Source organism: Carassius gibelio, chromosome B19 (assembly GCF_023724105.1).
Source record: "Carassius gibelio isolate Cgi1373 ecotype wild population from Czech Republic chromosome B19, carGib1.2-hapl.c, whole genome shotgun sequence".
Taxonomy (NCBI): domain Eukaryota; kingdom Metazoa; phylum Chordata; class Actinopteri; order Cypriniformes; family Cyprinidae; genus Carassius; species Carassius gibelio.
The window spans coordinates 32,808,600-32,820,761 of NC_068414.1; positions in this window are offsets into that span (position 1 = coordinate 32,808,600).

Here is a 12,162-nt window from a genome sequence, read left to right on the forward strand (position 1 = left end):
ACAAACTGTAAGTCATATGTAAATTATGCTACTTTTTCACATGGGCTCAAATGCAAATTTGAAGCTCAATAGCATTTGAGAAGAAAGACTTGCAGTCACAAAACAATTGTAATGTGTTCATATAGGTGTCAGCTACAATGCACACCTTATAAATTTTTTATAAATATAAAAATAAAGTATTACTAAAGTTATATATATATTGTTCTGTGTATGTGATTTCAAAGTCTAGATTGGTCGGATTAACCCTTTAACTGCCGCATCCCTTAAAACTTGATTGTCAGAGGGTTACTGTAAATGCTTATGCCCGCTGGGCACAGTTTTCCCGATGCCACCGGGGTGGCGTTGCACTGATGGCTTGAGCCCGACATTGCTGCTTGCAGCTATATTTATTATTATTATTATTTTTTTTTTCCAACGTCTCGGGGGCTTTTGGGGCCCTTAACATGCTTAAAAAGTCTTGAAAATTGGCACACAGATTGGAACCTGCGGCCATTAGGGCCGAGCAGAGACTGATACACGGGCGTGGCACAGGGGCTCTACAGCGCCCCCTGGAATATGGAGGGCCATATATCATACATTCTTGCTCGTAGACGTATGAAACTCGGTACACATATAAATCTCATCAATCCAAACAACTTTTGTATTGCATATCATGGGCTCCGCCCAACAGGAAGTTGGCTATTTAGGGTTTAGTATTCAAATTTTTCGTCAAAGTTGTGGGGGCTTTTGGGGTCCTTAACATACTCAAAAACTCTTGAAAATTTGCGCACACTTTGGAATCTGTGGCCTTTAGGAGCCTGCAGAGGCTGGGACCCGGGCGTGGCACAAGGGCTCTACGGCGCCCCCTGGATCACAGTCAGAAATGTTGATGTATAGCTCACACATACTCACACATATGCATATGAAACTCAGTACACATATAGATCTCATCGTGCCGAACAACTTTCGTATTGCATGTCATAGGCTCCACCCAACAGGAAGTCAGCTATTTAGAGTTATGTAAAAAGCGCATGCTCTGGAATTTGAAATACTTGTCATAGGTTTTTTTCTCGATTGCCGCCAAACTCGGTCAACATGATCTCAAGACACTGGGGATGAAAAATTGCCAGGGGATTTTTGATATCTCGAACGGTTTGCTCGTGGCGAGGCGTTGAAATTATGGCGAGAAATTAGAAACAGGAAGTGTCTAATACCATCCACATACATTTCCTGATTTTAATCAAACTTCATCAGATTATTCGTTGTATGATGTCGATCGCATATATGTGACTATTAGGAGTCAAAGTTATAGCGCCACCAACTGGCAGAAGGAAGTGTGTCATTTTCAAAATGATTTGAATTCAGCATCTTATTATTACTCGATTTGCTTCAAACTTCATCAGAATAATGTTAAAACACAGCTGATATAAATCTGCAAGGGGGATATTGATATCTAAAAAATTGTTGCCGTGGCAACATGTCAAACTGGAATACTTCTCAGGTGATTTTGAGGCAAATAACATACTTAGAATTTCACAAAACTCTGAACACACATCAGTATTTCTGATAGGAACTTAAATTGTGAATGGATTTTGGATAGCTTGAATGGTTTTGCCGTGGTGATTTTTTTAAATGACCTTACAAAGGGAATCATTATTGTATTTTTAAATTGCAGCTTCCAAACACGTCAAAGAATTTTTTCATACAGATGAAAAAGTCATTCTGAGGAAATATGCATAGTTTCACGACTTTACAACACTGTATGGATAACAGAAAATTAAAAAAACTGTCAGACATCTCATCTCACTCTGTCCCTCTGTTTGAGTATATGTGCTTCAGACTTCCATTGTCTGAGAGAAATAGCGCCCCTACAGGTTCAATTCCCGAACTTTTACTTTCACTTTTAAATCGGTTAAAAATACAAACAAATACTTAGATTTAATTCACACTGACAAGCTAAACCAACATATCTGATTATTACCGGTTCAGGGCTCATGGATAAATTATTTCTGGCCAGAGATATGTGAGAAATAGGAGAGATGAATCACCGCTGTGATCACGAGCGTCTGGAGTAAAGAGCTCAGAGAAAACGAATTTATTCCTGTTTTAAAGCTTTTAAAAATAAATTATTACAGCGATGTCACACAATCAACCAATTAGAACACACCAAGAGCTAAATTCAGATGTTTTTGAACTGTTTGTGTGAAAATGAAATATTTGCAGCTGCCTATCTGAAATCACCGCCTCCGATCAGCGCGTACAGTGTCCAGCTCAAAACAAACGAATTTATTCTTGTTTAAGAGCTTTTTTAAATAAAATATTACCACAAATGCACACAATAAACCCATTGTAACACTACAAGAGCTAAATGCAGGTGTTTGTGACCCGTTTAAGTGTGCAAGACTATTTGAAAGCGCGACTGGCAGAATAACATATCTCTCGAGCTGCAGGATTCTGGCTTTCGTCGTACGAACGAACACATAACGGACAAGATTATTTCAAAACACATAATAGCTTGGCGACTATAAACGAAAACAGCCACGTGAACATAAACTGGATCTACTGGATTTGAATATTAAAGTGACCACATTTACCACTTGCTTCTGTCTTCAATTTTAATCTATATAAAAAAGGAAACTCATTCGACTTGGCTGCTTTTTTAATGTGTGCGTATTTATTTATTTATCTTTTTATACATTTTGTATAATTTCATAGTTTGTGTATTACAATTATAAAAACAAAAATAAAAATATAGCTGCAAGCAGCGATGGCGGGCTCAAGCCACCAGTGCCATTGCCACCCCGGTGGCATCAGGTAAACTGTGCCCAGCGGGCACATGCATTCACAATATCCCTCTGGCAGTGAGGTTTTAAAGGATATGGCAGTTAAAGGGTTAATCCGAATCATCTAGACTTTAAAATCACATTCACAGAACAATATATATATATATAACTTTAGTAACACTTTACAATAAGATTCCATTCATAAACATTATGTTAACATGAACAATGTTTATATAGCATTCATTCACGTCAGTTAATATTCCAAACTTAAACATTAAAACATTGTTTTATTGTGATTTTTTTCCAAGCATTTTTTACCAATTCCAAACCATATCAATCTTAATAACTACCATTATTTTTTATTTAATCATTTATGAGTGCTATACAATAGTCCAGGAAAGCTGGAAGAGAAAAACAGGTCAAGAAGAACTGACAAAAAGAATTGCAAAATAATTAGGAAATAATGTGAAGATTAATTTTTAGTCAATTCTGCAAGACAGACTTTCAGGAAAGGAGGTGGAATAAAAATGAGCTCTTAAATCTTAATCCTGGATTGTGGAAGATATATTCCTCAAACCATCGAACAAGAGGAGGTGGTGCTGGTCCTTCACGAGTCACTCTAATCTGTTCATAAAGCCTATATATAAAGCCTTAATATATAGTATTTCACAATACTTCATGGTATTCTAATTAAATCATTTTTTGGGATCTTAAGTCTCTCAGAGCCGGACACCGAGTAATTCTGGAGACTCCAGGAAAGTGGCAGTTCTGTAAAATGTTGGCGCTGGAGACTAAATGCTCCCTGATAGTTTCACACCTAATTCACTTAACACACACACAAACACACACACACACACACACTACCCACAGTGACAGTGGGACTGAGTGACATTAGATGTATGATAGTTTTTTTTATTTTCTATCATCCATATAGTGTTGTATAGTCATGAAACTATTGTCATGAGACCAGTCATTCTGAGGAAATATGCCTCAGAATGACTTGTCTTTTATGTGTACATTTTTTTTAAGTGTTTAGAAGCTGCACTTTAAAAAAAATAAAAAGACATTTACTGGTTCCTTTTTTACTATTATTTCAAAAAATCACCACGACAAAACCATTCAAGCTATCCAAAATTCATTCACACCTGTTGTGTAAGATTAGTTCTTTAAACAGTGGTAAAAGAGGATGTGGTGCTGATCCTTCAAGAGTCACTTAAAACGTATCTGTCCATAAAGCCTATAAAGAATTATTCTTAATATACAGTTCACAATACTTCAGCTTGTTATTCTAATTAAGTGAGGGTCATTTTTATCAGTAAAATTCCTAAAATACATATTATTTTATTTGAAAGATTTCTATAAATTATTTAAATCATACTCGTTTCTACAATAATTATTTAAAAGTAATCCTATAGCTCCCTCTGGTGACCATTATTGGTACTAAGAATTGCAAGCTTGATTTATAAGTTATGATAGTTTTAATTTTATGCTGGCTCTTGAAAATGATAAAGCTATGAAACTTACTGTGCTTCCTTCAAATGAGGACTTCTACTTATATAAAAAATTATGAAGAGTTAGAATGAAAAATTGTAAAGATATAGTAAAATAACTATTGTATTTTTTTATGTTACTTTAATAAATCGGTATGGCCACACCATTTAAGGTATCCTAAACCCATTCACAATTTAACATCTCAGTATATTGGCATCATGTTGAAAAAGGAGTATGGAGTAGTATGAGGAGGAGTATGAATTCATTTACAGGCTGATTTTATCATAAATCCACAATAAAATTTATTTTTCTGTTCTGTATCAATCTGTGTTGTTGTTTGTTTATTTTTATCTTTTATTTTTCATAGGAAGATAACTGATCCTTTACTCTCCTTTTTAATAAATGTGCTTATAAACCAAAAACAAGCTATTTATAGCTGTATTTATAAACTGCTTACTACTGACTATTAATATTGGGACAAGGCTTTATAAAGCATGAACTGACTATTTACTTTTTGAGTTTGAAATTATTATTTGCAGCACAAATTAGGGTTTTTTAGGATTTTTAAAAATCCCTAAAACTGTCAGAAAAGGATAAGGCCTAAGATTTCTATGTGAGTGGCTACATTTATTTGTTATATAACTATAATGCATAAACTATGAAATTATACAAAATGTATAAAAAAGTACAACAGTCATTGTTTTCCAATGTTTTTTTTTTTTTTTTTTTTTTTTTTTTTTTTTGGATTTACATTAAAAAAAATTAGCCTACTGCAATCATTCTAAACAGCTTGAATAAAACCTGTTAATATTTATTATAGACCACTGTAACTGTGTATAATCTAACAAACAAGTTTATTATGAAAATAAAAGTGTGTACACCAGATAAATTGGACGATAAAGAAATTTCTAACAATAGTATAATAGAGCATGTTTTAGGTTTTTAGGCGTTTAGATGCAGATATGGACAAATCAAATGTAAAATAAAATGTAATTGATTTAATTAAATATAGATTAATTCTTGTTAGAGCAAAATAATAAATAAATAAATAAATACGTACACACATTAAAAAAGCAGCCAAGATGAATGAATTTCATTTTTTATATAGATTAAAATTGAAGACAGAAGCAGCTGGTATATGCGGTCACTTAATATTAAAATCCAGTAGATCCACTTCAGATATATTTCTCAACAGTTTATGTTCACGTGGCTGTTTTCGTTTATAGTCGCCAAGCTATTATGTGTTTTGAAATAATCTTGTCCGTTATGTGTTCGTTCGTACGACGAAAGCCAGAATCCTGCAGCTCGAGAGATATGTTATTCTGCCAGTCTCGCTTTCAAATAGTCTTGCGCACTTAAACGGGTCAGAAACACCTGCATTTACCTCTTGATGTGTTACAATGGGTTTATTGTGTGCATTTGTGGTAATGTTTTATTTAAAAAAGCTCTTAAACAAGAATAAATTCGTTTGTTTTGAGCTCGACACTGTACGCGCTGATCGGAGGCGTGATTTCAGATAGGCAGCCACAAATATTTCATTTTCACACAAACAGTTCAAAAACATCTGAATTTAGCTCTTGGTGTGTTCTAATTGGTTGATTGTGTGATATCGCTGTAATAATTTATTTTTAAAAGCTTTAAAACAGGAATAAATTCGTTTTTTCTGAGCTCTTTACTCCAGACGCTCGTGATCACAGCGGTGATTCATCTCTCCTATTTCTCACGTATCTCTGGCCAGAAATAATTTATCCATGAGCCCTGAACCGGTAATAATCAGATATGTTGGTTTAGCTTGTCAGTGTGAATTAAATCTAAGTATTTATTTGTATTTTTAACCGATTTAAAAGTGAAAGTAAAAGTCCGGTAATTGCACCTGTAGGGGCGCAATTTCTCTCAGACAATGGAAGTCTGAAGCACATATACTCAAACAGAGGGACAGAGTGAGATGAGATGTCTGAGAGTTTTTTAATTTTCTGTTATCCATACAGTGTTGTAAAGTCTTGAAACTATGCATATTTCCTCAGAATGACTTTTTCATCTGTATGAAAAAATTATTTGACGTGTTTGGAAGCTGCATTTTAAAAATACAATAATGATTCCCTTTGTAAGGTAATTTCAAAAAATCACCACGGCAAAACCATTCAAGCTATCCAAAATCCATTCACAATTTAAGTTCCTATCAGAAATACTGATGTGTGTTCAGAGTTTTGTGAAATTCTAAGTATGGTATTTGCCTCAAAATCACCTGAGAAGTATTCCAGTTTGACATGTTGCCACGCCAACAATTTTTTAGATATCAATATCCCCCTTGCAGATTTATATCGGCTGTGTTTTAACATTATTCTGATGAAGTTTGAAGCAAATCGAGTAATAATAAGATGCTGAATTCAAATCATTTTGAAAATGACACACTTCCTTCTGCCAGTTGGTGGCGCTATAACTTTGACTCATAATTTCAACGCCTCGCCACGAGCAAACCGTTCGAGATATCAAAAATCCCCTGGCAATTTTTCATCCCCAGTGTCTTGAGATCATGTTGACCGAGTTTGGCGGCAATCGAGAAAAAAACCTATGACAAGTATTTCAAATTCCAGAGCATGCGCTTTTTACATAACTCTAAATAGCTGACTTCCTGTTGGGTGGAGCCTATGACATGCAATATGAAAGTTGTTCGGCACGATGAGATCTATATGTGTACTGAGTTTCATATGAATATGTGCAAGTATGTGTGAGCTATACATCAACATTTATGACTGTGTTCCAGGGGGCGCCATAGAGCCCCTGTGCCACGCCCGGGTCCCAGCCTCTGCAGGCTCCTAAAGGCCACAGATTCCAAAGTGTGCGCAAATTTTCAAGAGTTTTTGAGTATGTTAAGGACCCCCAAAGCCCCCACAACTTTGACGAAAAATTTGAATACTAAACCCTAAATAGCCAACTTCCTGTTGGGCGGAGCCTATGATATGCAATACAAAAGTTGTTTGGATTGATGAGATTTATATGTGTACCGAGTTTCATACGTCTACGAGCAAGAATGTATGATATATGGCCCTCCATATTCCAGGGGGCGCTGTAGAGCCCCTGTGCCACGCCCGTGTATCAGTCTCTGCCCGGCCCTAATGGCCGCAGGTTCCAATCTGTGTGCCAATTTTCAAGACTTTTTAAGCACGTTAAGGGCCCCAAAAGCCCCCGAGACGTTGGAAAAAAAAAAAATAAATAATAATAATAATAATAATAATAATAATAATAATAAAAAATAATCCTAAGGAAAACAATAGGCCTCTCGCCCTTTGGGCTTGAGCCCTAATAATAATAAAAAATAATCCTAAGGAAAACAATAGGGCTCTCGCCCTCCAGGCTTGAGCCCTAATAATAATAATAATAATAATAATAATAATAATAAAAAATAATCCTAAGGAAAACAATAGGCCTCTCGCCCTTTGGGCTTGAGCCCTAATAATAATAAGAAGAAGAAATATAGCTGCAAGCAGCGATGGCGGGCTCAAGCCACCAATGCCATCACCACCCCGGTGGCATCAGGTAAACTGTGCCCAGCGGGCACATGCATTCACAATATCCCTCTGGCAGTGAGGTTTTAAAGGATAGAGGGGACCGTAGAGGGGAGCGTGCATTTGCAGTGGCTGGGCCACGACTCTGGAATACCCTGCCTTTAGAGATCAGACTGGCCCCTTCCTTGTCTATTTTTAAATCTTTGCTAAAAACTTTTTTATTTTCCTTAGTGTACTGACTACTGTGTTATGCTACATTTTGAAATGGGTGGTTTTAAATTTTTTGTCTGGTCTATTTTTATGTATGTGTAATATTCTTGCTCTTATGTTAAAGCACTTTGGTCAGCCAGGAGGCTGTTGTAAATGCGCTATACAAATAAATTGAACTTGAACTAGAACTTGAACTTGATATGGCAGTTAAAGGGTTAATCCGAATCATCTAGACTTTAAAATCACATTCACAGAACAATATATATATATATATATAACTTTAGTAACACTTTACAATAAGATTTCATTTATAAACATTATGTTAACATGAACAATATTTATATAGCATTCATTCATGTCAGTTAATATTCCAAACTTAAACATTAAAACATTGTTTTATTGTGATTTTTTTCCAAGCACATTTTACCAATTCCAAACCATATCAATCTTAATAACTACCATTATTTTTTATTTAATCATTTATGAGTGCTATACAATAGTCCAGGAAAGCTGGAAGAGAAAAACAGGTCAAGAAGAACTGACAAAAGAATTGCAAAAGAATTAGGAATTAATGTGAAGATTAATTTTTAGTCAATTCTGCAAGACAGACTTTCAGGAAAGGAGGTGGAATAAAAATGAGCTCCTAAATCTTAATCCCAGATTCTGGAAGATATATTCCTCAAACCATCGGACAAGAGAAGGTGGTGCTGGTCCTTCACGAGTCACGCTAATCTGTTCATTAAGCCTATATATAAAGTCTTAATATATAGTATTTCACAATACTTCATGGTATTCTAATTAAATAATTTTTTGGAATCTTAGATCTCTCAGAACCTGACACATTGTAATTCTGAGACTCCAGGAAAGTGGCAGTTCTGTAAAATGTTGGCGCTGGAGACTAAATGCTCACTGATAGTTTCACACCTAATTCACTTAAAACACACACAAACACACACACACAGTGACAGAGGGACAGAGTGACATCAGATGTATGTTTTTTAATTTTCTGTCATCCATATAATGTTGTATAGTCATGAAACTATGCATATTTCCTCAGAATGACTTGTCTTCTATGTGTACATTTTTTTGAAGTGTTTAGAAGCTGCACTTTTTTTTACTGGTTCCTTTTTTACTATTATTTCAAAAAATCACCACGACAAAACCATTCAAGCTATCCAAAATTCATTCACACCTGTTCTGTAAGATTAATTCTTTAAACAGTGGTAAAAGAGGATGTGGTGCTGAACCTTCAAGAGTCACTTAAAACGTATCTGTCCATAAAGCCTATTAAGAATTATTCTTAATATACAGTTCACAATACTTCAGCTTGTTATTCTAATTAAGTGAGGGTCATTTTATCAGTAAAATTCCTAAAATACATATTATTTTATTTGAAAGATTTCTATAAATTATTTAAATCATACTCGTTTCTCCAATAATTATTTAAAAGTAATCCTATAGCTCCCTCTGGTGGCCATTATAGGTACTAAGAATTGCAAGCTTGATTTATAAGTTATGATAGTTTTAATTTTATGCTGGCTCTTGAAAATGATAAAGCTATGAAACTTACTGTGCTTCCTTCAAATGAGGACTTCTACTTATATAAAAAATTATGAAGAGTTAGAATGAAAAATTTTAAAGATATAGTAAAATAACTATTGTATTTTTTATGTTACTTTAATAAATCTCTATGGCAACACCATTTAAGCTATCCTAAACCCATTCACAATTTAACATCTCAGTATATTGGCATCATGTTGAAAAAGGAGTATGGAGTAGTATGAGGAGGAGTATGAATTCATTTACAGGCTGATTTTATCATAAATCCACAATAAAATTTCTGAGTTCTGTATCAATCTGTGTTGTTGTTTGTTTATTTTTATCTTTTATTTTTCATAGGAAGATAACTGACCCTTTACTCTCCTTTTTAATAAATGTGCTTATAAACCAAGGACAAGCTATTTATAGCTGTATTTATAAACTGCTTACTACTGACTATTAATATTGGGACAAGGCTTTATAAAGCATGAACTGACTATTTACTAATGAGTGCAGTTATTATAAAGTGTTATCAATGAATTTGCTAATGTTAACAAATTAGACATTATTTTACAGTGTTATCAAATCCTTAAATGACTCATAAGCATTTGTGAAAGTTCTGCTTGCATTACAGCTTAGTATTGATCTGTGAGCTGAACAGATTTACTGTTACATCTATGAGATTATGTAAATTCAAATAAATATAATGTCACAGGATGTCATAGGTCAGTATCAAATGAGTTTGAAATTATTATTTGCAGCACAAATAAGTTTTTTTTAGGATTTTTAAAAATCCCTAAAACTGACAGAAAAAGGTTAAGGCCTAAGCTATTTCTATGTGAGTGGCTAAATTTATTTTTGTTTTCATAATTGTAATACACAAACTATGAAATTATACAAAATGTATAAAAAGGTAAATAAATAAATACGCACACATTAAAAAAGCAGCCAAGTCGAATGAGTTTCCTTTTTTATATAGATTAAAATTGAAGACAGAAGCAAGTGGTAAATGTGGTCACTTTAATATTCAAATCCAGTAGATCCAGTTTATGTTCACGTGGCTGTTTTCGTTTATATTCGCCAAGCTATTATGTATTTTGAAATAATCTTGTCCGTGATGTGTTCGTTCGTACGACGAAAGACAGAAACCTGCAGCTCGAGAGATATGTTATTCTGCCAGTCGCGCTTTCAAATAGTCTTGCACACTTAAACAGGTCACAAACACCTGCATTTAGCTCTTGTAGTGTTACAATGGGTTTATTGTGTGCATTTGTGGTAATATTTTATTTAAAAAAGCTCTTAAACAAGAATAAATTCGTTTGTTTTGAGCTCGACACTGTACGCGCTGATCGGAGGCGGTGATTTCAGATAGGCAGCCACAAATATTTCATTTTCACACAAACAGTTCAAAAACATCTTAATTTAGCTCTTGGTGTGTTCTAATTGGTTGATTGTGTGATATCGCTGTAATAATTTATTTTTAAAAGCTTTAAAACAGGAATAAATTCGTTTTTTCTGAGCTCTTTACTCCAGACGCTCGTGGTCACAGCGGTGATTCATCTCTCCTATTTCTCACGTATCTCTGGCCAGAAATAATTTATCCATGAGCCCTGAACCGGTAATAATCAGATATGTTGGTTTAGCTTGTCAGTGTGAATTAAATCTAAGTATTTATTTGTATTTTTAACCGATTTAAAAGTGAAAGTAAAAGTTCGGGAATTGAACCTGTAGGGGCGCAATTTCTCTCAGACAATGGAAGTCTGAAGCACATATACTCAAACAGAGGGACAGAGTGAGATGAGATGTCTGACAGTTTTTTTAATTTTCTGTTATCCATACAGTGTTGTAAAGTCGTTAAACTATGCATATTTCCTCAGAATGACTTTTTCATCTGTATGAAAAAATTCTTTGACGTGTTTGGAAGCTGCAATTTAAAAATACAATAATGATTCCCTTTGTAAGGTCATTTAAAAAAATCACCACGGCAAAACCATTCAAGCTATCCAAAATCCATTCACAATTTAAGTTCCTATCAGAAATACTGATGTGTGTTCAGAGTTTTGTGAAATTCTAAGTATGTTATTTGCCTCAAAATCACCTGAGAAGTATTCCAGTTTGACATGTTGCCACGCCAACAATTTTTTAGATATCAATATCCCCCTTGCAGATTTATATCGGCTGTGTTTTAACATTATTCTGATGAAGTTTGAAGCAAATCGAGTAATAATAAGATGCTGAATTCAAATCATTTTGAAAATGACACACTTCCTTCTGCCAGTTGGTGGCGCTATAACTTTGACTCCTAATAGTCACATATATGCGATCGACATCATACAACGAATAATCTGATGAAGTTTGATTAAAATCAGGAAATGTATGTGGACGGTATTAGACACTTCCTGTTTCTCATTTCTCGCCATAATTTCAACGCCTCGCCACGAGCAAACCGTTCGAGATATCAAAAATCCCCTGGCAATTTTTCATCCCCAGTGTCTTGAGATCATGTTGACCAAGTTTGGCGGCAATCGAGAAAAAAACCTATGACAAGTATTTCAAATTCCAGAGCATGCGCTTTTTACATAACTCTAAATAGCTGACTTCCTGTTGGGTGGAGCCTATGACATGCAATACGAAAGTTGTTCGGCACGATGAGA